The 27,908-nt window shown below is 45.1% G+C and overlaps 1 protein-coding gene across 1 annotated transcript in view; it reads right to left on the reverse strand.

The window, feature by feature from the left end:
• CNGB3 (cyclic nucleotide gated channel subunit beta 3) overlaps nt 1-26,798 on the reverse strand; it is a 385,692-nt gene extending 358,894 nt beyond the window's left edge. Inside the window, exon 1 of the mRNA XM_056522294.1 lies at nt 26,781-26,798. The gene's annotated coding sequence lies outside the window, so the exon portion shown is untranslated. The remainder of the gene's footprint in view (nt 1-26,780) is intronic.
• Between the last annotated feature and the right edge of the window lie 1,110 nt (nt 26,799-27,908).

The following is a 27,908-nucleotide window of genomic DNA, read 5'->3' on the forward strand; positions in this document are numbered from 1 at the left end:
AGAAACCAAAGAGTATGTCTCTGCCCATTCAAAGGTTTCTACAAACTGTAAAATATCACCAGTATCTTTAAGATAAGAAGGCATTTGGGGTAACAAGGGATTTAGAGCCCAGTCGACATATTTAGATAAAAATTCTGTTACAGCTCCTCTCCCGGCAACTATGGGTCGGCCGGCGGGGGGGGGGGGGGAATGACCCCCTTATGGATTTTTGGAAGGAGGTACCACTTTGGTCTAGATGGATGCGCTGGTATAAGTTTTTCAGCAGTTTTAATATCTATAATACCTTGGGCAACCTTATCTCTCAAAAAAGATCTCAATTGGTCCAATTTTTTTTTTGTGTTGGATCACTTTTTAATTTCATATATACATTCTCATTATTCAGTTGGTGTGAAGCTTCAAGCATATATTGGTTATTAGTCCAAATAACAACTCCACCTCCTTTATCGGCACGTGAAATTTATTAATCCGGACGATTCGTTAGCCATTTAATTGCAACATTTTCTGAATGTGATAAATTATTCCTCTCTGTTGGATATATGAGAGCCTTCATATCTCTAAGTACTGCTTTCTGAAAACTTTCAATGGGGCTTCCCGCTACTATGGGAGGACAAAAAGTAGAGGGGCGACCTCCCGAAATTTTTTTTGTCTCATAGCTCTGCGGACAAAGATTTACGTTCATTTTGGGCGGTTAACTCTTTATCAATTTCTTGATAACCCCATATTTATGCAGCAATGGACAGAGGCTCATAAAATTCATGCACTATCATTGGTGGAGTTAGTATTGAATCAGAACCAAAATGAATATTCCAAGATTACAGATGATTTATGTAAAGCCAAAGTAGAATTACAAACAAGATTGTCAGACACACAATTCAATTCTTTTAATAAAAATTTAGAATGGAAAATGCTGGTCCTACAGGCAGAAATTAAAGAACTGAAGGGAGACAAATTTTTGCGTGATAAACGCGATTACGAAACTGGTAATATTTTTACATGGAACACCCAAAAAACTCCATATAATAACAGAAATAGGAATAATAGTAATAAGAATTTTAGAAGAAGATCATATAGGAAGCGCAGAAGTCAAGATTATTGGACCACGGATACCGACACAAGTGCATCGGATGATGCTAGTCGTGAGAATATCAGAAAAAATGCTACGTCTGAACAAGGTCCCTCTTTAGGAAACGCACAAGGCGGGGAGGAAAAAAGAGATCAACCAAGAGGAAAATATCTCCAGAAACGCAAGGAAGTCTCTTGGAGGCAATAGAAGAAGACAAAGTCGTGATCAATATTACAAATGTCCAAGTTCCCCCCTCAGTGATTGACCTTTTGAATAAAGGCTTAAATTTTGGCTTGATTTAGAATTTAGAATGTCGTCTTTCGAAATAGATTTTTTTAAATCCATGAGAAAAATTTACTTGCATACATTTTTTGCTTCACATCCTAATCAAATTAATATTCCTTTAGAGAGTTCATCCCCTTGTACTATTGGGCCTTTAGGTTTTTGTCCTGCTAAAGATATGTCTCCTAATGAACAACAATGCATTAGAGATCTTGCTCTCTTAGCAACAGGTTTTTCACATACACAAATTCAAGATTCACAGCAGAGCTTTGAGACAAAAAAAAATTCGGGAGGTCGCCCCTCTACTTTTTGTCCTCCCATAGTAGCGGGAAGCCCCATTGAAACTTTTCAGAAAGCAGTACTTAGAGATATGAAGGCTCTCATATATCCAACAGAGAGGAATAATTTATCACATTCAGAAAATGCTGCAATTAAATGGCTAACGAATCGTCCGGATTAAAAAATTTCACGTGCCGATAAAGGAGGTGGAGTTGTTATTTGGACTAATAGCCAATATATGCTTGAAGCTTCACACCAACTGAATAATGAGAATGTATATATGAAATTAAAAAGTGATCCAACACAAAAATTTTTGGACCAATTGAGATCTTTTTTGAGAGATAAGGTTGCCCAAGGTAATATAGATATTAAAACTGCTGAAAAACTTATACCAGCGCATCCATCTAGACCAAAGTGGTACCTCCTTCCAAAAATCCATAAGGGGGTCATCCCCCCCCCCCCCCCCCCGCCGGCCGACCCATAGTTGCCGGGAGAGGAGCTGTAACAGAATTTTTATCTAAATATGTCGACTGGGCTCTAAATCCCTTGTTACCCCAAATACCTTCTTATCTTAAAGATACTGGTGATATTTTACAGTTTGTAGAAACCTTTGAATGGGCAGAGACATACTCTTTGGTTTCTGTGGATGTTGAGAGCCTCTATATTCGCATCGCTATTGGAGCGGGTATAGAGGCAATCAAATCCATATTATCTCATACTAATAAAAGTTCAGGTTTTCAAGATTTTTTATGCGAAGCTCTACTCTTTATCCTTGAACACAACACCTTCTTTTTTGAAAATCAATGGTATAAACAAATTGCTGGCACTGCTATGGGCAGTGCCACCTCATGCTCATATGCTAATCTTTTTTTGTCTATGTTTGAACATTTTTTTAGCTTTTGTCTCGATAATCCATTTCTAAAATACATAAAAGCCTTTTGGAGATATGTTGATGATATATTAATTATATGGAATAGCGATGAAGAAACTTTCAACAAGTTCATCACATATCTTAATAACACTAATACTTTCAATATGTATCTTACAAGTAAATATGGAGGCTCTCAAATAGAATTTTTGGATTTGATTGTATATACAGATGAAGGTAAATTAAAAACCAAGGGATATCGAAAATCTATTTCTAAAAATGCAATCTTACACTATTCCAGTTCTCATCCTACTCAAGTTAAGGATGCTATACCATACGGACAATTGCTTCGTCCTAAAAGGAATAATAGTGATCCGTTAATTTATGAACAACAAGCTAAAGAACTTACCTCTAGACTGTCCAGAAGAGGATACCCTAATCATGTTTTGACAGCTGCATAGAAGAGCTAAAAACATTAAAAGGAACGAGTTGATTCTCCCACCAATCAGACAACCATTCAATGAAGACAATACAAGATTCTATTTTGCCTTCAATAACAGTGCAATGAATTCTACCATAAAATGGGCTATTAACAAAAACTGGCACATTTTAGAAGGTGACACTGATTTACATGAAGTAGCAATTAGAAGACCTGTTATCACATATAGGAGAAATATTACTTTGGGTGAGAAATTGAACAAAAATAACAGACAACGGAAAATTTTTTTACAAAGAAAAAATGAACAGTGGCTGACTAATCTTGCTCCAAAAGGCAACCAAAAATGTGGCAGTTGCCCACAATGTAAATATAATGTAAATAACAATATGATCAATTTGAGAGGCAATACTTACACCATCACTGATTTAATTACATGTAGATCCACGTATGTAGTATACTTTGTAACATGTAGCTGTAACTTTTACTACATAGGTAAAACAAATCGGCAATTAAGGATTAGATTTAGGGAGCACACCTATTCATTACGAACAGGTCTAGGTGCCCCGAGATTTATTCAAAATATGAAGGAAGTGCATGCTAACAGTCCTGAATGCCTCAAATTTGGAGGCTTGGAAGTTATTCGGCACACAGATTCCCCCCTAGATAGGAATCTTAGATTACTGAGAGCAGAATCGCATTTGATAATGTGTTTGGAAGCGCAAGGCCCGCTCGGCTTCAATGACCGAGTTGATATGGCCCCTTTCTTAGAATAAATCTGCTCCTTTAATTATATTTTTCTCTCTTGCGTCTGAAATAGGGCTATTAATACATTTCTATTTCTTGATATAGATTACATGTTAGTCAGCGATATCTATGTTTTAATATTTCTCCACTTTCTATATTTTATACGTTATAATCCCACGTAAGTTCCGGTGGATAAGTCACATGATCATTGCACACTCACCTGCATAATAAAAAGCTGAGCGCAATGATGCTAGTTAGAGGCCGGACGAAGCGCACATAGCGCGAAATAACCGATTATCGCCTCACACCTGAGCGCCCATTACAGTATGGTCCCCGTTCCGTCGGTCTAACCATCATTGATTCCTAGGATCTGGCTGTCGCTAACCTAACGGTGAGTGCGGATATTTCATCTTTGAATCTATCTTCTATGCACATTGATATATATATATATATATATATATGTATATATATATGTATATATATATATATATATATATATATATATACATATATATACAGTAACCCCCTGACATGCGATGGCCCCAACTTATGATCAAATCGACATTCGATGGCCTCTCAGAAGCCATCTCTTGTCGATGTCAGCATCGACATACGATGCTTTTATATGTCGGGGCCATCGCATTAAGTGCTATCCGACAGCGCAAAATGCTTAAGCTGCTGTCGGATAGCAGTTTAAGCATCACGGACAGGTTCACTCACCTATCCCCGCTGCTCCGGGTCCACTTCGCAATCCTCCGGCGTTTTCTGCATCTTCTCCGGGGTCCGGGCCTCACTTTCCGGCATCGTTGTTACGTCGTGCACACGCCGTCGCGGCGCCGCAATGTAATAATGTCACCAGAAAGCGAGGCACGGACACCAGAGAAGATGCGGAAAAAGCCGGAGGGTCCCGAAGAAGACGCCGGAGCAGCGGGACAGCATCGGGAGCCCCTGGGACAGCATCGGGAGCGGTGAGGACGCGGTCCGGAGAGGAGGGGACAGGTGAGTATAACTTCCTATACTTTACATTGCACGAATCCCTCAACATACGATGGATTCGACAAACGATGGGTCGTTTGGAACGAATTACCATCGTATGTTGAGGGACCACTGTATATATATATATATATATATATATATATATATTATATAATTTATATCTATTTAGACAATGCCAAGCTACAGTATGGCTAGAGCTACATGGCAACTTTGGCTCCGACATGAATCATGCTGCAGCTAATGTAGAGATGGGAGAACACCCCTGGACTCTGTTGGCTGGATTATTTGTGTCTGCTCTGAGCAAGCCCTCCTTCAATTTGTAGATCATTTAAATGGGTGTTATTTATTTATGAAATTTTAACTATAATGCCAATGTTCTCCATTCTTTAGATTCTGATGTGGAAGTGAAAAAGGATAAAAAAGGTTTTGTGACTGCGCTGTTCTCTATACCGACCAATTGAAATTACTTATTGCATCAGGAAAGCTAACATGCTCCAAATGTGTATTGGAGTCTGCCCAAAACACAGGCTATTAGGGCCGTCTTCCATTTTGCAAAGTCTGGATAGTCTTGGAACTTAGGTGGCAAATTCTTGAACAGACTAAGACAGGTGGTAATATGGAGGAAACAGCATTTGCTTTAGCTAGTTTCTTAACCCCTTAAGGACCAGGGTTTTTTCCTTTTTTGCACTTTCATTTTTTACTCCTTACCTTTAAAAAATCATAATTCTTTCAATTTGGCACCTAAAAAATCCATATGATGGCTTATTTTTTGCACCACCAATTCTACCAATTTGTAATGACATCTGTAATTTTACCCAAAAATCTACAGCGAAACGGAAAAAAAAAATCATTGTGAGACAAAATTTGAAAAAAAAAGGCATTTTGTAACTATTGGAGGCTTCTGTTTCTACACCGTACATTTTTCGGTAAAATGACACATTCTCTTTCTTCTGTAGGTTCAAACAATTAAAATGATACCCTACTTTTCTCTGTTTGATTTTGTTGTACTTTTTTTTGTGTGCGTACGCCATTGACCGTGCATTTAATTAACTATATCTTTTTATAATTCGGACATTTCCACATGCGGCGATACCACATATGTTTATTTTTATTTACACAGTTTTTTTTTTTTTTTATTGGAAAAGGGGGGTGATTCAAACTTTTATTAGGGAAGGGGTTAAATGATTTTTATTCACTTTTTTTTCCACTTTTTTTATGCAATGTTATAGCTCCCATAGGGGACTACAACACTGCACACACTGATCTTTTACATTGATCAATGGTTTCTCATAGGAAACCATTGATCAATGATTCTGCCGCTTGACTGCTCATGCCTTGATCTCAGGCACTGAGCAGTTATTCGGCGATCAGACAACAGGAGGCAAGGTAAGGGACCCTCCTGCTGTGCCACGATTTCGCTGCGGACAATCCGAACAGCCCCCTGAGCTAACCGGCAATGATTTACTTTCACTTTAGATGCGTCGTTCAACTCTGAACGCTGTGTCTAAAGGGTTAATAGCTATGACGTTCTATAACGTCATAGCGGATCGGGCCCGGCCATTGTTAGAGGCCAGGCCCGACCCGCTATGACGTTATAGAATGGGAGCGGACTCAGGGCGTACAGGTATGCCCTTGGTCCTTAACAGGCTAAAGGGGTACTCCAGTGGAACACATTTTTTTTTTTTAAATCAACTGGTGGCAAAAAGTAAAACATATTTGTAAATTACTTCTATTTTAAAATAATTATCACCACAGTGCTCTCTGCTGCCACCTCTGTCATAGTTACATAGTTACATAGTTACATAGTTAGTATGGTTGAAAAAAGACATACGTCCATCAAGTCCAACCAGGGAATTGAAGGGAAGGGTGTAAGGGGATAAGGGAAAGGGATATAGTTTTATAATTCTGCATAAGTATTAATGTTATTTTGTTCCAGGAATGTATCTAACCCTGTTTTAAAGCTGTTAATTGTTCCTGCTATGACCAGTTCCTGAGGTACTGTCAGGAACTGTCCAGAGCAGGAACAAATCCCCATAGCAAACCTACCCTTGACTGGACAGTTTCTGACATGGACAGAGGTGGCAGCAGAGAGCACAGTGATCAGACAGAAAAGAACTATACAATTTCCTCTGTAATATACAGCAGCTGATAAGTACTGGAAGAATTAACTTTTTCAGTTACAAGTAATTTTCAAATCTGTTTAATTTTCTGGCACCAGTTGATTTGAAAAAATTGTGTTTCACAGGAGTACCCCTTTAAGTGCTAAAGAAAATCTGTCAGCAGCATCACGCACACTAACCTGTTTATAGTAATAGTGTGGGTGATGCTGATTCGAATGCAGTTTATCTTTTAAAAATTGGTTGCACGGTTCTGGAGATAAATAGTAAAATCTGAATATGCAAGTGATCTTCTAAGAGCCCCGGGGAGGTTCCCAGCAACTTGGTGCACTGTTTTGCTTGCCCAGCTGCTCCCTGTAATACAGCTTCCTTCATAAATATTCATCTTTTACACCAAAAACTAGGGTAAAACAAATTATGAGTTTTCTCCCGAAACAGGATGCTGGTATGAGCTGATTTAACAGGAATGTTGAAGCAGTCCTGTTATATTAGTGTGGTGTCTAGGGGGTGAATGATTTAACACACAGTTCGTGACACCAGGGTAACTTTAGCCTCCATGTTACAAGGTTTAGATAGCTCTCCTGGGACAAGTGCTGGGGAAATAATGAGCACAATGCAGGGTTACAAAAAACTGTCTTTGCTGAGACAGGATAGATGGTAAATCCTTCACAGTACAGATTTCTGCAGGGGAAGTGCAGAATGACCCTGGGAAGCCTCTTGCCTTACTAGGACTTGTAGTTGCTTGCACTTAGCTGAATTGAGATTTGTGACCAATGGCAACTCACACTGATTTTTAGACTGTCTGACTGAAGAATATTCCCCCAGAGCTTTGAGTTTACCACCAAGCTTGAGTTTCCCCTGTGCGAAGGGGTTCCTGAGAATAGCCTGGCTGCAGATTTTAGATTTCTTCTCTTCTAAGGCCTCCTCAGACTTCTACGCACTGTACCTCAGTAAACTGTGGACTAAACCACACAAAAAACTGAACAACTCCTCCCTCCCTACACTATATAAAGGCCAGGGTAGGGGGCTCCCATTGGGGTTTCAGGACCACCTGATTCAATCTGCAGGACTTTTCTTAAAGTAACAGTAACACTGGGAAATGTCACATAACACAACACAATATACCCTAGAGTAGTGGGGCCAGAACAGAGACACCAGCAGTGCGTGAAGCAACATTTCGCGTACAGGACAACATCCTGTACTGGAACACTAATGGTTGTTTTCTAGGTCATGTCAACCCCTATCCAGGACCTAAACATGCTGAGGTAGCTACTTTTACGGCTAGTAGTCCCTTCATGCCTTGTCAGATTGATAGAGATCAGGTTAGTTTAAGGGGTAAGGAGTAAGGGGTACTAGGAGGACAAAAATGTATTTACCGTATTTTTCGCCGTATAAGACGCACTTTTTCTTCAACAAAACTGGGGGGGGGGGGGAGTTGGTGCGACTTATACGGCGAATACACCCCAATCGCGGCGGTCCCTGCGGCCATCAACGGCCGGGACCCGCGGCTAACACAGGACATCACCGATCGCGGTGATGCCCTGTATTAAACCTTCAGACGCGGCGATCAAAGCTGAAAGTGACACTAACCCGGCTGTTCAGTCGGGCTGTTCGGGACCGCCGCGATTTCACCGCGACAGTCCCGAACAGCCCGACTGAATAGCCGGGTTAGTGCTTACAGGACACCGGGAGGGACCTTACCTGCCTCCTCAGTGTCTTCTCCGTTCAGGGATCCCCTGTATGGCCGGCGCTCTCCTTCCTCGTCATCATGTCGTCGTGTACGTGCGTCGGCATGCGTAATGATGTGATGGCGGCAACGGAGAGCAAGGATACCCGGCCGGCAGCAGAGACGTTCCGGAGCGACCGGGACACGGCGACAGCGATGGAGCAACATCCAGGGCAGCGGTGACGGGTCCAGAGCGGCGGGGACACGTGAGTATTACCTCCTATGCAGTGGTCTTCAATCTGCGGACCTCCAGATGTTGCAAAACTACAACTCCCAGCATGCCTGGACAGCCAACGGCTGTCCGGGCATGCTGGGAGTTGTAGTTTTGCAACATCTGGAGGTCCGCAGATTGAAGACCACTATTGGGTTCAAAATCTTTATTTTTTTAGATTTTGCACCTATAAATTGGGTGCGTCCTATAGGACGAAAAATACGGTCATTTACTTGAAAATATTTTTTTACTCCAGAGTACCCCTTTAACCTGGGTTAGGCGGGAACTTTCCTTTCCAACAGGGATTTTTACCATCTGCCCACTTTATACTGTAAAACAACAGAATGTGCAAGGCAGAAAGCCATAAGCCTTACAATAATGGAATCAAATTTTAATTTCACAATAGATGGAATGTATTATATTGTTTTGAAATTAGTTTCCATTTTATCTCCATTACCGAAAATCTGAAAATAAACTACATTTTTTTTTTTTTTTTGGGGTTGAGTCACTGCCCATTTTGGATCATCAGCATTCTTAGGAAGAATAAAGGTATTCTACCATAAAAACTATTCTATCAGCTTTTGGGAGATTGGATATTGTTATAATTGAAGTTTTATATCTACACAGCTGGAGTTTTTATATTATCTTAATATTTGCGATTTGCAGTAAAGCCGTCCATGTTTGGGATAATTATTCTCCCATTTTATCTAAGCAATCACTGGAACAGTTCCACATCAACCTCTAACAAAAATAAAACCTCATTTTTAGGGGAAAAAAATTAACGCTTAAAAAAAAAAATTCTCAATATTTTATGAAAAAATGGTAATTTTTATGATGATGAGTATTTAACTAAATTTAAAATCTTTATTAACTGGAGTTTATGAAAATAAAACAATGCGTCGACATAGTGGAGGATTTATTTCGGTGAAGTTTTATTGACCATTGTTTCCAACTGGTCCTATGAAAGTGTTATGGTTAGTGAAACATAACAGATTTATTTTTAATTTACTGCTGGAGAGGACGGAGAATTCTACCTAGAAATGCTTTGAGCAGCATCTATCTAATTGGATTGGAAGTACTGAAAACAGTGTGAAATTAAATGACTTTTACAGACCGATACACAGTAGCAGCTGTATTGTCATTTTTCTCATTTATGGCTTCATGATTTCTTTTTGGTGCGTTGCTGAAGTAATAGGAGAATTCAAGTCAAATTGAAAACAACTGTTGTTTTTGGAAAAATTGGGGAAGAATAATCAAATAACAAAATATTATTTTTTTTTATCTTATGTTATTTTTGATGCACTGATTTGGGGTAGAAAGAGAATGAGAATCAAACTGGATTATTTTTATCAAAGGAAAGAGAATGGAGGAATAGACTTTCCGGATATATACAGGTATTTTTCGGCAGGACAAATTTATTTTTTGAATAACTCGAAAGAATTTGCCTTTTTTGATTTTTTTACTGTCCGGTAGTGGTGTTATTTATGTAGAAAATTAAGAGGCAGCAGTACTCACATAAGGTGCAAAATGTAGTGATGGTGATGTTTCGGCTGGCTCACACAGCCATGATCAAGCAATGATTTGTTCAAACATGCAGGTACCATATTTTTCGCCCTATAGGAAGCACCAACATATAAGACGCACCCAATTTATAGGTGCAAAATCAAAAAATATAAAGATTCTGAACCCAACAGTTGTCTTCAACCTGCGGACCTCCAGATGTTGCAAAACTACAACTCCCAGCATGCCCGGACAGCCGTTGGCTGTCCGAGCATGCTGGGAGTTGTAGTTTTGTAACATCTGGAGGTCCGCTGGTTGAAGACCACTGGTATAGGAGGTAGTACTCACGTGTCCCCGCCGCTCCGGACCCCTCACCGCTGCCCTGGATGTCGCTCCATCACTGTCGCTGTGTCCCCGTGGTGTCCCCGACGCTCCCGACTTCTTCTTCCCCAGGATCCACGCTCTCCGCCGCCGTCATCACGTTGCTAAGCGCGCCGCTCCTATTGGATGACGGCGTGCGAGACGACGTGATGACGTCGAAGGAGAGCGCAGGGGATCCCGGCACGGAGAAGACACCGAGGAGGCAGGTAAGGTCCCTCCCGGTGTCCTGTAAGCTGTTCGGGACGCCGCAATTTCACCGCGGCGGTCCCGAACAGCCCGACTGAGCAGCCGGGTTAGTGTTATTTTCGCTTCAGATGCGGCAGTCAGCTTTGATCGCCGTGTTTGAAGGGTTAATACAGGGCATCCCCGCGATCAGTGATGTCCTGTATTAGCAGCGGGTCCCAGCCATTGATGGCAGCAGGGTATATATGGCCATGCAGGGTCCATCAATTAGTGACATCATCATACAATAATTAGACAAAAAACATGATTATAAGTGCTAAATAAAGTGACCAGTGCTCACAGTAAACAATAAGTCATCCCCTATATGGATGCATGGTGCGATCTTAGTGAGACATATCATATACATTACAATATTGAAATCATAAAATACAGTGTCCATGTCAACGTGATATGTCTTGATTACATGGGTGGGAACACGGGCACTCACCGAGCCGGCATATGAACGGCTTGTAAACAAAGTCCATGTGCTTCAGAATCCGAGAGGCCGATCCTCGTGGTGCTCAGTGCAGAGACCGGAAGTGGCATCAGTGCTGGGCCAAGGTCGGCTAGTTGCTAGGCTGCGCACACGCTCCGGCCTGCGCAGGCGCTCTGAAGCTCTGTGATTTTCCGCAGCCATCTCTGTGCAGGGCAAAGGGTTCAAGGCAATCCGCTGGTCTTCTAGCACCTGGGCTCACAGGCAAACTGCAGGAAATGCAGACTGTTCTGTTAACCCTTTATCCATCTCGGGCATCCACCGCACAGTGATCGCCCAGGGCAACAAGGGTGTACAGATTAGCTTCTGGGGAAGTGACCCAATCTTGAGATTTAGAAGGATAATAATTATAGCCTAAAGTTAAAGGGTTACTCCTGTGGTTAAGATTTTTGGCTATATTGCATATTACTTTAATATTCATGTTTTTTGCAATTGGCATGCATTATATGTTTGTGTAGCATGTATCTTTTTTTTCTTACCTGTTTGTGGGCCAGAGAGTTCTTTAGTTCTGTGTTGGATCTCTTACTGTCGTCCACATGTTAGGATTAGGCTGTGGACAACATGTCATGGTTTTTTTTTCTCTGTTCTTTCAGAGCCCGGAGGACGCAGGTCTGCATGAGAGAGAGAAGCCACGCCCCCCAATCTCCCCCTCTCGGAGGACGCAGGTCTGCATGAGAGAAAGAAGCCAGAGCAGGGGGAGAGAGAGGACGTACACAGCTCCTCATCTCCCCTCCCCCTGCACTGTCTTCTGAGGCAGGTCTGCACTGAAAGAAGACAGAGAAGATAAGAGAGTTATCTGAAGGGGAGGATAACAAAGTGCACGGGCTGGGGATGTATAGACTTCAGGGGAATAAATCTTGGACTGGGGATGATTTCTATGTGTGAAGGGGGGGGGGGGGACTCCTGAATGACACATGCTGGAAGTTGTAGTCCCTGTTATGGGTGTATGCTAGTGTTTACAAACCAGTATGCCTCCAACTGTTGCAAAAGTACAACTCATCATGCCAGGACAGACTTTGGGCATGCTGGGAATTGTAGTTTTGCACCAGCTGGAGGCACACTGGTTGGGAAACACTGTCCTAGCCTATTCAGCATACACATCATGTTACACCAGTGTTTCCAAACCACCGTGCCTCCAGCTGTTGTAAAACTACAACTCCCAGCATGCCATGACAGCCTTTAGGCATGCTGGGAGTTGTAGTTTTGCAACAGCCGGAGGCACACTGATTGGGAAACACTGGCCTAGCCTATTCAGTAAATTATAAGCAAAGTGCATTGTTTCCCAACCAGGGTGTCTTCAGCTGTATCAAAACTTTTGGCTTTTGGCTGTCCGGGCATGCTGGTAGTTTTGCAACACCTGGAGGCACCCTGGTTGGGAAACACTGGTGTATGCCCTATAGAGGTGTAGTGAACTACAACCCCCAGGAGACTACAGAGGCAGCATGCTGGTGTTATACCACAGACTGAAGACCCCTGAATGACACATGCTGGGAGATGTAGTCCCTTTTGTGTGTGTATGCCAGTGTATCCCAACCAGGGCTGATTATATTAGTGTGCTGTGTATAAGGGGGCTGGCACAGGAAAATAGTAGGGTGGGTAAAGGGCGGAACAAACAAAAAAAAAAGGAGCCGCCCCAAACCAGCAAGGCAAAAAGAGTCACACAGGGGATGAACTGCTAAGTGTCATTCATAAAGAAATCGGAGCATGTCTTACTCCACGAAAACTGGAAATGGGAACCATGGTGACCGACAAAGGGAAGAACATCTTGGCCGCACTGCAACAAGGAAGGGTGACCCATGCGCCCTGCATGGCACACGTGTTAAATCTGGTTGTCAAGCAGTTCCTTAAGTGTTCCCCCCCATTTGCAAGACATCCTAAGAATGGGAAGGAAATTTGCATGCACTTCAGCCACTCGTACACCGCAAAGCACACCCTCCTTGAGCTGCATGGTCAGAATGGTATCCCTCAACATGTAAAAAGTCTAATTGGCTGCATTTGTGGGAGTGGCGTGGGGTATATAACCTCCCCTCTCCCACAGGTAGGGGCGTATGACTCGTGGGCGGTATCTCTCTTGCAGAATACCGTGTTAGGGCGGAGGTGCTAGTCGTTGCAGTTGGATTTGCAGTTATTTTCGTGTTGCTGCCCAGGTCGGTGAGTATCAGTCCTGCCGCAGCCCCAGGCCCCCTGTCCCGGTTTCCCACCTGTTACCTGCTCGTTGCCCGGACGGGGGAACGCCGCTCCTGCGGGTCGCGCGGCCCGTCCTCTCCTGTCGGCCGTTAACGGTGCTCGGCCGGCCGGGGGGGGGGACCAGGTTGTCGGGCCCTGCACTCCGGCATTCTCTCCCGGTGCTACGTTCTGGGTGTGGGTGGGGGACCTCCCCGATTCAGCCACGCCGCCATCGCTCCGGCGGTCCCGTCGCTCCGTCCGGGTCTGGTGCCCCGCTTCCCAGCCGGCTTCTGCCTCGTGCGCTGGCTGGGCGGGGCTTCCGGTCCGGAGGGGAGTGACGTCATCGTCCGGCGCCGCGGCGCTGCTGTGGCTAATCCTGAGGGCGCTGCCTCTGACGGCCTCCCTCCAACTGCCCCGGCCAGAGGGATGGTTTCTCGGGATCCACCACACAGTCCCGCTCCCCTTCGCCGCTCGGCTGGGGGTGGGGGGAAGTTTTCGTTGGAGCCTCACGCACGGCAGCCGCAGCTACCCTCCAGGGCACGCAAGACCTCCTGATCTTGCTGGATTCTCTCAGGTGACAACAGCCCCTTCCCACCACTGCCCCCCCCTTGTCTTGTTCGCATGCTAAGGTGGTCACATGGCGGGAGACGCAGGGCCCAGCCGGTCCTGGTTGCCAGAGGGAGGGGGAGGGGGTTTCAAGGGAGCAGGGTTGTGAGCAGGTTGTCACCACTACTGCACTGAACTTGTTGCATGATGTCACTGTATACAATGTATGTAGCATGACGGCCAGTTGCTCATCAGTGTTGGCAGTTACTGTCAGTCAGATTGCTTCCTGCCTCATCACGTTTGCTTGGTCCACAGGGTGCCAGGTGGTCGGATTGTGTCCGTGTTCCCGAAACATCTCGTACAGCTTTCAGTTGAGGTACTTACCAGAATTCATAATTGGGAGGGAAACTGTATGTTCTCCCTCCATCTATCACTCCATGCTCATCTCGTACATTTACGCAGTCACGGGCACTCCCGCCACCGTTCAGGACGCTGCTACTGACACGCCTTCAGAGCCACGTGCATCACCACACTCACGTCAATCGGCCCCAGCCTGACTCAACTTCAGTTGGGGCTTGATGACATGGTTGTTTCTAACTCTTCTTCAGAACAACTCGACACCACTCATAGGCAGAGGATCACCTGTATCTGACTCATCTTCAGTGGGGTCCTCTGCGTATGCTGTTCTGACTCTTCTTCAGCGCAACAGCATACACATAGCCTCAGTTCACTATCACACCTTCCTCCATCACACCCTTCGGTCATTCACATTCTAGTGCAATTAATCTTTCCACAATATCCACAGCTGGAAGCCGTTGCTGTGCGGTCAGTACTCCTGGTGTCAGAAGCATTTCAGGAAATTCAGCAGGTCAGTTCCCTCCTGTAGTCAGGAGAACTGCGGTAGTGAAAAAAAAATAAAAATAAAAAAAAAATATATATATATATATACATATAGGGAGGGTATTTTTCACTAGTCATTTTGATTGTTCTCTCTCTCCTCTTATTCTCTCTGCCGGCACCCTTCTATGGCCCGGACAGGTTGCCAGCATCATGTCTCAGCCAGCGGATATCGAGGAGGCACTCTTGGTTCCTGAGACTCCCGCCAGGGCCTCGGACCAGGGTAGCTTGCCCTCCTACAGGTCTTGGACCATCCCCAGGCTAATGGAAGAGTTGAGAAGGAGGGGTGTCCCCTTTCCGGCCTCAGCTAGGAAGGGCGAGTTATTCAACTTGCTGAATGCTGACCAAGCCCCCCGGGGAAGTCAGGTAACTGCGCAGGACCAAGTTTCAAGCGCCTCCTTGTCTCAGCTTCATACGATGATGACTGAAGTGCTTACGACGGTGTCAGGCTTCAAGGCTAGGCTAGACCTAATGGAACTCTCGCAGTCCCGGCCGCAGCGTCACCCACGGTTTCTACCTCTCAGGCCACGCCTTCAGGTATGCCATATCCTCCACCGATCATCACGCCTGCACATTTCATCCCGGCAGCCATAAAAAAGGACATTCTTGATTGAAAAGAGGTCAACCTCGCCTCTCTGCTAATTGCCACCACGGACTTGCATGATACCAGAACCGTTGCCTGCGGGGAGCTAGCGGTCACGTTCAAAAGCAAGGACGCTAGGCTCAGCAGGAAGTTAAGTGTCACTGAGTTTGTGCTTGCATTTGGGCTTTTCAGGGATGTACTCTGTTCAGTCAGCCCTGGCCGCAGGGAGGAGTTGGATCTGTATTTACATAGGGTGGTGCAGATGGAACACATATACGGGGGTACCACGTTTTACGAGTACCACAAATCTTTTGCAGCCAAGGCAGCAGCCGCATACGCTCAGTTCGGCTACGTCACCAACTGGGGGACCATAGACACAGAGTTATACTGCGAACATTTCGCTGGTCTGAAAGCCCCCTCCTGCACCGCGTGCGGGGTGACCACGCATTCTTCCAGCTGGTGCCCGCAGGTCAGCAACCTAGGGGAACCCAGCACTAGTAGGAGCCTGAACACCTTCACCCCTCCAGCTCCTAGGAACGTGGCTGCTTTAGATAGGCTCGGTAGACCAGTGAGGTACCTGGGCAAGACCCAGATTTGTAACAACTTCAATCTTTCCTCCTGCACGTACAGCAATTGCAGACTACTTCATGTGTGTTTCATTTGTTTCAGGGCTCACCCCTGCTCTATCTGCTCCCAGAAGGGCCCTCAGGCATGACTAGGCGTGGTACAGGTCCAGGTCCTCGCCCGGGTCCTAGCTAGTCATCCTGAGCCCGACTGGGTGAGATGGCTGGTGGCGGGCTTCTGCGACGGGTTCCACACAGGGTTGGTGGCTTTGCCGCAATGCACGTATGAATGTGGCAACCTGTCATCAGCCCTTTCCGAGCCAGAGATCGTGTCCGGGTTAATCCAGCTGGAACTGGCTAAAGGTTTCATGATAGGTCCTTTTGAGGTGCCCCCCTTTTCATGTTGGAGAGTCAGCCCTCTGGGGCTTGCCACAGGCAAATATTCGAATAAAAGAAGATTAATTTATGATCTCTCAGCGCCTTATTCCTCCGTCATTCCCAGCATCAATGCTTTAATCCCCTCCGACGAGTTCTCCATGAAATATGCTATTGACCGAGCCATACAGATCATCCTACAGTTAGGGAGGAACACTTGGTTGTCCAAGGCGGACATAACTGACGTAACTGCAGTCAAGCTCACGTTCGGGGCAAAGAGCAGCCCCTGGCTCTTTGACCAGCTAGCCACAGCACTGCATTGGGCACTCCAGAACGTGGCCAACTGCCAGCACGTCATACACTATCTGGATGACTTCTTACTACTCGAATGTCCCAGTCTCTCTCCTCTCGACCTCACTTCACTACTGTCTCTGTTCAAAGAAATCGGGGTCCCAGTGGCACCGCACAAGACGGAGGGCCCCGTCAGGCAGCTGGTGTTCTTAGGCATCATCCTAGACACGGTGAGCATGCAGGCTAGGCTTCCCCAGGAGAAACTAGCCAGAACCCGGGAGATGATACACAACCTATCCAGGAGTGGCACAGTGACCAGGGTCGAACTCCAGAGCCTCCTGGGCATGATGGCTTTCGCTATGAGGATCATCCCTCAGGGGAGAGCCTTCATATCCAGACTTTTGGACCTTCTCCCCTCAGTGTCGGGTCAAAGGCACGTTATTCATATCAACAACGAGGCGATGGCTGACCTACTCATGTGGGATCACTTCCTGGAGACCTGGAACGGTGTCTCCTTCTTCGTCCCCCCCTTATCAGACGGGTCCCCTACAATAGTGTCCGATCCCTCAGCGGTTGGCTTCGCAGCCATTCTCGGGAACAAATGGTTAGCCGGCCCCTGGCCAGCTGAGATCCTCAACATTCCTGACTTTAGAGTAACTTCAGCCCTGTTTGAAACATTCCCCATTGTAGCCGCCGCTGCTGTCTGGGGAAGTTCCTGGGCCAACTCCACAGTTCGATTTTTGTGTGACAATTCCGCTACAGTCGACATTCTCAACAAAGGACGCTCTAGATCTCCCCACATAATGCGCTTTGTCAGGAGGTTCGTTTTATTGTCTCTCCAGCACAATTTCCATTTTTTGGTGGAACACATAGAAGGTAGGAAGAACTTGGCGGCTGATGCACTCTCTCGGGCTAAATTCAGTGTGTTTTTTCAGGTGCAACCAGACGCAGACCGGGTCGGAGTCCCGGTGCCTCCGTTCCAACATCTGCTGACGGACTAGCCAGATACGTCTCCATAGCCAACACTCTAATCAGGAAGTCTTTAGCTCCCAGCACGATCCGGGCTTATGATGCCGCCTTGGCGGTTTTCACCTCCTTCATGCATGGCTTAGGGCTTTCCCCCACAATCACTTTACACTCTGCCCTAGCTTTTGTTGGTTTTTGCCATTCTTCTTTACACTTATCTCAGAACACCGTCAAACTTCACTTAACAGGTCTTCAACACCACAGGTCGCTCTCGCACCCTCACGCCTCTTCTCTACTCTCTGCTCATCCGATCAAAGCAGCACTCAAAGGTATTTCAGTCTTGTCGCACCCCAAATCTCTTTCTCGCGCACCGGTCACGGGGGATCTTTTCCGGGCTATGTCTTCCTTACTGGACACGCACCCTTTTGGTTTTCACCTCAGCACGGTCGTCAAAGCTGCCATACACCTTGCTTTTTACGGTTTCCTTAGACCGGGGGAGTTCAAGCGCACTGGCTACAGAGCACCCGGGCCAACCCTGAGCCAACTATCGGCCGACAGGCTAGGTTTCACCTTCACCCTACCATCCACCAAAACCTGCAGATGGGGAGCATCTATCAGATATTTCCCTACCTCACATCAGTGGTGCCCAGTTTTGTCTCTCACCGACCTCCCTTCAATGCTGTCCGGGCAAGCAGCGGACAGTCCGCTCCTCCCGGTGGCTGGGCATGCTCTGTCTTCCTCCCAGTTCATCAAATACGTCCGCTCCCTAGTCACTATGCTAGGTCATGATTCCGCTGTCATCTCAGGACACTCATTCAGGATCGGGGCGGCCTCCGCAGCCTCCAAACATGATGTCCCAGCTCACATCATTAAGAAGTTAGGCCGCTGGAACTCCAGCTGTTTTGACATTCCGGATCCCTCTACCAAAATGGCTAATGTGTTTAAAGTTTTGGCGTTGTGATACAAATAAAATAGAGTTACATCCTACTCTTGACTCTTTGCCCTCTATAGGTGTGCCCACGGTCGCGGTTACTGGGCACACCTCATCCGCTGTTTGTATTTCATAATTTTGTACTAGGTCTCCCGGGGTTCCAAGGCTCAGGACGGTAAGTACTCTTGTTCTCCTTTCTCGTATATTGCTCTTACGGCCTTTCGAGCCATGACAACAAGTAAAAAGCCTAATTGGCTGCATTTGTGGGAGTGGCGTGGGGTATATAACCTCCCCTCTCCCACAGGTAGGGGCGTATGACTCGTGGGCGTCACCCACCCAACCCTCCCCTTTTCTGTCTCAATCCATACAAGGGCATGCCCTCTATAGGCATGCCCATGGTCGCGGTTATTGGGCACACCTCATCCGCTGTTTGTATTTCATAATTTTGTACTAGGTCTCCCGGGGTTCCAAGGCTCAGGACGGTAAGTACTCTTGTTCTCCTTTCTCGTATATTGCTCTTACGGCCTTTCGAGCCATGACCACAAAGTCTGATTTGTGACATTGCCACACAATGGAATTTCACCCTGCATATGTTGGACCGACTGTACAAACAGAGAAAAGCCCTCACAGATTACTTGATGATCCAAGCAGATAGGGGTAATCTCGTGTGTAACTTCAATGTGAACCAGTGGCAGCTCAGAAACCTGCCGTTCGCTAAGGCCCTTTGAGGAAGCCACATTATATGTAAGTTGCCAGGATTATGGGATGAATGACATCATTCCACTGCTTCATATCCTACAACAAGTGTTGGAAACGATGGCTGGTCAGGGCAATGGAGATGTTTCGCCTACATCTCACGGCCACATGATACCTGTGGGGGCTGAACTGGAGGAGGAGGAGGATGAGGGGCACAGTGGAGCACAGTTTAGGTTTGATGAGATGGGCGGTGTTTCTAGTCATCTCACAGGAGAGGAGGAGCATGATCAACTAGAGGAGCTAGAGGGTTATGAGGAAGTTGAGACAGAGGACCCAGACACACCGTGGCAGTATGCAGTGGAGATGGAGGCAGGGAATCCTTCCGAGTCACTTGCAAAAATGGCACGATGCATGCTCACTTGCTTGCGTAGTGACAGCCGAATTGTCACCATTTGGCAGCGGGAGGACTTCTGGGTCTCCACCTTATTGGACCCTCGCTACCGGCACAAAATGGGTGCCTTTTTTACACCCACTGAGAGGGAAGACAAACTTACCTACTACAGATAGATCCTATGTTGCCAGTTTGCTGATGCCTATCTGCACCATCGTCCATCCACTAGGAGGTCTTACTCAGGGGGCCCTCTGCGCTCACCTTCCACTGCCTTGGCTTCTGGGGAGGCGTGCGGTGGCAGGAGCAGTACCAGCTCCATCAGCAGCAGCCTGAGTCTACAGTCGCTGATGAGTAGCTTTCTTCACCCGCATAGTGAAGCAACTCATCAGCAGGTAGACATGGAGCAGGACCACACCACTCTGTCACCGGGTCACTTTCAGGACTCCTGATGCTGCTGCTGCCACCTCCGGGCTGTTTCATTCAGCCACTATTTTGTCTCCTTATGCTTCTGCCAACTCCAGGCTGTGCCATTCAGCCACTATATGGTTTCCTCATGCTTTGGCCAACTCCAGGCTGTGCCATTCAGACACTATGTGGGCTCTTATGTTTTGCCCACCTCCAGGCTGTGTCATTCAGCCAATATATTGTTTTCTGATGCTGCTGGGACTGTCTTGGATATTACAATTTTTTTAATCTTAGCACTAGCAAACATACATGCTCAATTGATTTAAACAATTTAAACATTTATCTTTTAATGTTAGGGGTTATGAAGCCCTCTTTTGTATGCATCCTGCTGCCTGCTCCAGGCTGCGTGTTTCAGCAACTACATGGTTTAGTGATGCTGCAGGGCCTGTGCCTAAAATTTTTTGAGGTTAACTCTAGCTAACATACATCTTGTATACAGATTTCAACATTAACATTTTAATGTTAGAGGTTTTGAAACCCTCTTGTAAACTCATGCTGATGCCTATTCCAGGCTCTGTCATTGTGCTTCCATGTGACATGTGACTCCTTGTAAGATTTGGCCCTTTGTATCCACACACCGGGCCCGGGACACTAAAATTTGGGAGTTCAAAGTTCAATTTCAAAATCCTTAATCTAAATTTCAAAATATTAAATTTAAATTAAAAAATCATACATTTCAATAGTCTCCTCATGCTTCTGCCAACTCCAGGCTGTGCCATTCAGGAAATATATGGTTTACTGATACTGCTGCTGGGCCTGGGTGAGGGATTACAAATTTTGTTATGGTAGGTAGCACTAGCTATCCAAAATCTTAATTTTAAATTTCAAAAATTCTTCTGTTTTTTCTATGGGATTGTGAAGCCCTGGGGTCTCCTCATGCTTTAGACAACTCCAGGCTATATCAATCAGGCAATATATGGTTTACTGATACTGCTGCTGGGCCTGAGTCTAGGAATAAAAATGTTGTTATGGTAGGTAGCACCAGCTATCCAAAATCTTTGGATTACATTTCTGAATTCATCTTTTAATCTTAGAGATTGTAAAGGCCTAGTGTCTACTCATGCTGCTACCAACTCCTGGCTGTGTCATTCAGCCACTATATGGTGTCCTCATGCTTCAGTCTCATCCAAGCTGTGTCATTCAGCCACTATATGGTCTCCTCATGCTGCCAACACCTCCACGCTGTGTGATTCAGCAACTAAACGGTGTCCTCATGCTTAAGCCTCATCCAAGCTATGTCATTCAGCCACTATATGGTGTCCTCATGCTGCCAACACCTCCACACTGTGTCATTCAGCCACTATATGGTCTCCTCATGCTACCAACACTTCCACGCTGTGTCATTCAGCCACCATATGGTCTCCTCATGCTTCAACCTCATCCAAGCTGTGTCATTCAGCCACTATCTGGTCTCCTCATGCTGCCAAAACCTCCACGCTGTGTCATTCAGCAACTACCATATTTATCGGGGTATACCACGCACCGGCCTATAACACGCACTCTCATTTTACCAAGGATATTTGGGTTAAAAAAGTTTTTTACCCAAATATCCTTGGTAAAATGAGGGTGCGTGTGTGTGCATGCATATACCCCGATACACCCCCAGGAAAGGCAGGGAGAAAGAGGCCGTCGCTGCCCACTTCTCTCCCCCTGCCTTTCCTGGGGTCTAGAGCCCTTCTGCCGCCGCTTCTCTCCTGCTGGCTATCTGAACTGCTGCCCGTTCTCTCCCCCTGACTATCGGTGCCGGCGCCACATTGCCGGTGCCGATAGCCAGGAGGAGAGAAGCAGCGCCAGCAATGGGGCAGCGGCGCCGATAGCCAGGTGGAGAGAAGGGACAACGGCACCCATTGCCGGCGCCGCTGCCCCGTTGCCTCCCCCATCCCCGCTTGTATAATTACCTGTTGCCGGGGTCGGGTCCGTGCTGCTTCAGGCCTCCGGTGTGCACCAATAGCCAGGGGGAGAGAACGGGCAGCGGCACCGATAGCCAGGGGGAGAGAAGGGCCAGCAGCAGGGCTCTAGACCCCAGGACAGGCAGGGGCAGAGAAGCCGGCAGCGACGGCAGGTCTCTGCACCTGCAAAGCCGCTGCAGTTCATTGATTTAAAGCGCCCGCTTTAAATCATTGAACTGCAGCGGCTTGTCGGCGTATAACACGCAGGTAGACTATAGGCTAAAAATTTTAGCCTAAAAATTGCGTGTTATACGCCGATAAATACGGTATATGGTCTCCTCATACTAATGCCACCTCCAGGCTCTGTCATTGTGCTGCTCTTCGGCAGTGATTCTAAAAGCGATGCCGGTAATCTGCATGTTATTGTGAATAACAGTATTATTTCAATACCCCAGCACACTCCATATGCATGTTAGAACACAGCAAAGTGTTCTATACTCCTATTGAGGCTCTAATATAGATTTGCCGCAAATAAATTCGTATCTAAACACGTTTTTTTGAAGAATTCAGCAAATCGGCCGAATTGAATTTTTGAAAAGTTCGCTCATCTCTACTCTCAATGTAGAGACAAAAAGACCATCAAATCTCATAATGCTCAGCACTGGGAACAAATAATCCCAGGAAAGACGGTTGAAAGCCTTTTCAATATCTAAGGCTAAAACCGCAGCTAAAGCATTTCTGTAGGTGAACACATGTAGAGGACAAGAAAAAAAAATACTGAACCAAGCTGAGGGCAACTGAGAGGGAGATTAAAGGAAAGACATGTGAGTGCATTTCACTAAAAAGAATGGTAAGCTGGGGCCGGAGCAGATGAAAGAGGAGAGGAGATAAATGACTGACTGCTCTGCCTGAAAAGAAATGACATACCCTTAGTTTGTTACAAGTTACCACCATTACAATATTTCCATACAGGATAAAGGAAGAACATGTCTATGAAAAAGCTGAGGGTGATTTTAATGTGTAGTTAAAAACATTTCTCATGTTTATATGACAATTATTAGAAAGATTTAAAATGCAGAGCATATCACATACAAATCAATCATGATTTTAGAAAATTTCTATTATTTACATTGTTCCCTGCAAAAAACATTTGACCAATGCTGCCAACAGAGAAACGTTTAACCCCTTAAGGACCCAGCCATTTTACACCTTAGGACCCGGCCATTTTTTGCACATCTGACCACTGTCATTTTAAACATTAATAACTCTGGAATGCTTTTAGTTATCATTCTGATTTCAAGATTGTTTTTTTGTGACATATTCTACTTTAACATAGTGGTAAAATTTTTTGGTAACTTGCATCCTTTCTTGGTGAAAAATCCCAAAATTTGATGAAAAATTAGAAAATTTTGCATTTTTCTAACTTTGAAGCTCTCTGCTTGTAAGGAAAATCGATATTCCAAATAATTTTTTTTAATTCACATATACAATATGTCCACTTTATGTTTGCATCATAAAATGTACATGCTTTTACTTTTGGAAGACACCAGAGGGCTTCAAAGTTCAGCAGTAATTTTCCACAAAATTTACGAAATCACAATTTTTCAGGGACCAGTTCAGGTTTGAAGTGGATTTAAAGGGTCTTCATCTTAGAAATACCCAACAAATTACCCCATTATAAAAACTGCACCCCCCAAAGTATTCAAAATGACATTCAGTCAGCATTTTAACCCTTTAGGTGTTTCCCAGGAATAGCAGCAAAGTGAAGGAGAAAATTCACAATCTTAATTTTTTACACTCGCATGTTCTTGTAAACCCAATTTTTGAATTTTTACAAGGGGTACAAGGAGAAAATGTAAGCACATACCTCATATGTCTATGTAAAGTGTTTGGCGGGCGCAGTAGAGGGCTCAGAAGTGAAGGAACGACAAGGGGATTTTGGAGGGTACGTTTTTCTGAAATGGTTTTTGTGGGGTATGTTGCATTTTGGAAGCCCCTATGGTGCCAGAACAGGAAAAAAAAACACATGGCATACCATTTTGGAAACTAGACCCCTTGAGGAACGTAACAAGGAATAAAGTGAGCCTTAATACCCCACAGGTGTTTCACGACTTTTGCATATGTAAAACAAATGTCACTAAAATGTGTGTTTCCCCCCAAATTTCACATTTTTGCAAGGGTTAATAGCAGAAAATACCCCCCAAAATTTGTAACTACATCTCTTCTGAGTATAGAGGTACCCCATAAATTGACCTGAAGTGCACTACGGGTGAACTACAATGCTCAGAAGAGAAGGAGTCATATTTGGCTTTTTGAGAGCAAATTTTGCTCGGGGGCATGTCGCATTTAGGAAGCCCCTATGGTGCCAGGACAGCAAAAAATACCCACATGGCATACCATTTTGGAAACTAGACCCCTTGAGGAACGTAGCAAGGAGTAAAGTGAGCCTTAATACCCCACAGGGGTTTCACAACTTTTGCATACGTAAAAAAAAATTTTTTTTTTTTCACTAAAATGTGTGTTTCCCCCCAAATTTCACATCTTTGCAAGGGTTAATAGCAGAAAATACCCCCCGAAATTTGTAACCCCATCTCTTCTGAGTATGGAGGTACCCCATAAGTTGACCTGAAGCGCACTACGGGCGAACTACAATGCTCAGAAGAGAAGGAGTCATATTTGGCTTTTTGAGAGCAAATTTTTGCTCGGGGGGCATGTCGCATTTAGGAAGCCCCTATGGTGCCAATAACGCCCACATGGCATACCATTTTGGAAACGAGACCCCTTGAGGAACGTAACAAGGGGTACAGTGAGAATTTACCCCCCACTGGTGTCTGTCAGATCTGTGGAACAGTGGGCTGTACAAAATTTTTAATTTGCACAGCCCACTGTTCCAAAGATCTGTCAGACATCTGTGGGGTGTAAACTCTCACTGCACCCCTCATTACATTCCGTGAGGGTTGTAGTTTCCGAAATGGGGTCACATGTGGTTTTTTTTTTTTTTTTTGCGTTTGTCAAAACCGCTGTAACAATCAGCCACCCCTGTGCAAATCACCTCAAATGTACATGGTGCACTCTCCCTTCTGGGCCTTGTTGTGCGCCCCTAGAGCACTTTGCGCCCACACATGGGGTATCTCCGTAGTCGGGAGAAATTGCATTAGAAATTTTGGGGGTCTTTTTTCCCCTTTTACCTCTTGTCAAAATGAAAAGTATAGGGCAACACCAGCAAGTTAGTGTAAAAAAATTAACCGCCCCCCCCCCCCCCTGCGATTGGTCGGTTAGCTAACCGAAGAATCGCAGGGGATAGGAGGAGGTGGCAGGCTTGCCACCTCGCTCCTTTACTTTAGCATGGTGCTGGCTGTCTGTGACAGCCGGGATCATGCAAAATTACCGGGCGGTCGGGTCCCAGAGACCCGATCAGCCCAGTATCGCCGCAGATCGCAGTATTTTCCTAGCGATTTGCTGCGATCGCCGACATGGGCGGGCCTACATGGCCCCCCTTGGCGTTTGCCCTGGATCTCTGCTGAAGGATTTCAGCAGGGATCCGCTTCCAATCTCTGCCGGGTGAGCGGCGGAGACCAGGAAAAGACCATGACGTATGCATACGTCATGGGTCCTAAAGACCCAGAGTGTGATGACGTTTGCATACGTCATGGGTCCTTAAGGGGTTAAAGGAGACCTCCAATATATAAAAATGTATTCCATATCCTAAGCATAGGGAATAAGTGTCAGATCTTGGAGAGTCTGGCAGCTGGGAACCCCCGCAATCTCCCCTATGAGGCCCCGGCTCTCCTCCTGAATGGGGTGTGTTCGACCACTGCACAAAGCGGCAGCTGACACGTACACTCAATGCAGGGCTATAGGAGAGCCTGAGCATTGCAATCTCCTGCTCTCCCCTTGAGCTACATTGAGGGGGCATGTTGGCTGCGGCTTTGTGCAGGGGTCAACACTCGCCATTTGAATGGAGAGGCAGGAACCCATACCGGAGATTGTCGGGGATCCCTGCGGTCAAGTTTTTATATCCTGGAGTACTCCTTTAACTTATAAAATGAAAGATCCTTCCCTTTCTAATAAATGATTAGTGTCTAGTTCCCTCTGCCCCTTTGATCCCCTGAATATGTTAAATGGGCACAAGAGGCTGCAGAAAGATCACATTATTTATATTTCTTTGTGCTTTACAAGAGCAATTGCAAGGAAAAGTTAGTTGACACTTTGTAATTACCAGACTTACTGCATTGATAAAATTTTGTCTAAATGTTATAGTCACAATTATAGACAAACACAATCTAACGAATAGTCAAACAGTTTTACAATTTTACAGTACCGTCAAACTGTTTTATTAAACATATTCTGCAAACATCCACAGTTCAGGGAGAAAACGCAAGTTAACCTCTATGTTAATGACTTAGAGCTAAGAGTTTCCATTAAGGAGATGATAGTGGAAATGTAGGATTCACAGGTGCTTTGTCCATTAAATAAAGGCACACAAAGCCTGGCTACTAACAAATCTGTTCTTTCTCATACATATTGGTTAGTGTAAATAAGCCTTGCAGCAAACAACTTTTAAAAGACAAACATACAACGGTATAAAATACGGCCTTATTGTAGGTGTAGTTCGGGATGGGTGCAATACAGTAGAAGGGCAGGAAATTAAAATTTGTAGATATGTGCAAAACACAGATCCCGTAGTGTGAGATACCTACCTAAATTGCTTGAGTGTCGATATTACTCTTGTATAGGAGTTCGCCCTGAGGTAGTTTCTTGTAGATAAAGTGCAAAATAGTAAATCTAGAAAAAAAACAATGGTATATTCTATAAATGATAACACAAAACCGACATCTAAATATTCTGTAAACAGTTCAAGAGTTAATATCCTACCCTATTTGTATTAGATCCATATTATTCATCGTTGATGGCTAATATAGAGAAGGTACTAGGAACACCTCTAATCCTGTATATTGATATGAGTATCACTGAAGTCTCTGTGTAAAAGGTGTAAATGTTGGCACCCCTGAAATGTTTCTAGAAAATTAAGTATTTCTTACAGAAAAGGATTGCAGTAACATATGTTTTGCTATACACATGTTTATTGGAATGAAACCAAAAAATGGAGGAAAAAAAGCAAATTGGACATAATGTCACACCAAACTCCAAACCAAACCATAACTTCATATTTGGTTGCACACCCTTTGGAAAAAATTACTGAAATCAGTCACTTCCTATATCAATAAGCTTTTTACACCTCTCAGCCGGAATGTTGGACCCCTCTTCCTTTGCAAACTGCTCCAGGTCTCTCTTATTGGATGGTGCCTTTTCCTAACAGCAATTTTAAGATCTCTCCACATGTGTTCAATGGGATTTAGATCTGTACTCATTGCTGCCACTTCAGAACTCTCCAGCACTTTGTTGCCATCCATTTCTGGTGCTATTTCATGTATGTTTGGGGTCATGTCCTGCTGGAAGACCCAAGATCTCAGATGCAAACCCAGCTTTCTGACACTGGGCTGTACAGTGCGACCCAAAATCCGTTGGTAATCCTCAGATTTCATGATGCCTTGCACACATTCAAGGCATCCAATGCCAGAGGCAGCAAAACAACCCCAAAACATCATTGAACCTCAACCATGTTTCACTGTAGGTACTGTGTTCTTTTCTTTGTTGGCCTCATTCTGTTTTCGGTAAACAGTAGAATGATGTGCTTTAACAAAAAGCTCTATCTTGGTCCCATCTGTCCAAAAGACGTTTTCCCAGAAGGATTTTGGCTTACTCAAGTTCATTTTGGCAAAATGTAGTCTTGCTTTTTTATGTCTCTGTTTCAGCAGTGGGGTCCT

This window comes from Hyla sarda, chromosome 5 (genome assembly GCF_029499605.1).
Source record: "Hyla sarda isolate aHylSar1 chromosome 5, aHylSar1.hap1, whole genome shotgun sequence".
Taxonomy (NCBI): domain Eukaryota; kingdom Metazoa; phylum Chordata; class Amphibia; order Anura; family Hylidae; genus Hyla; species Hyla sarda.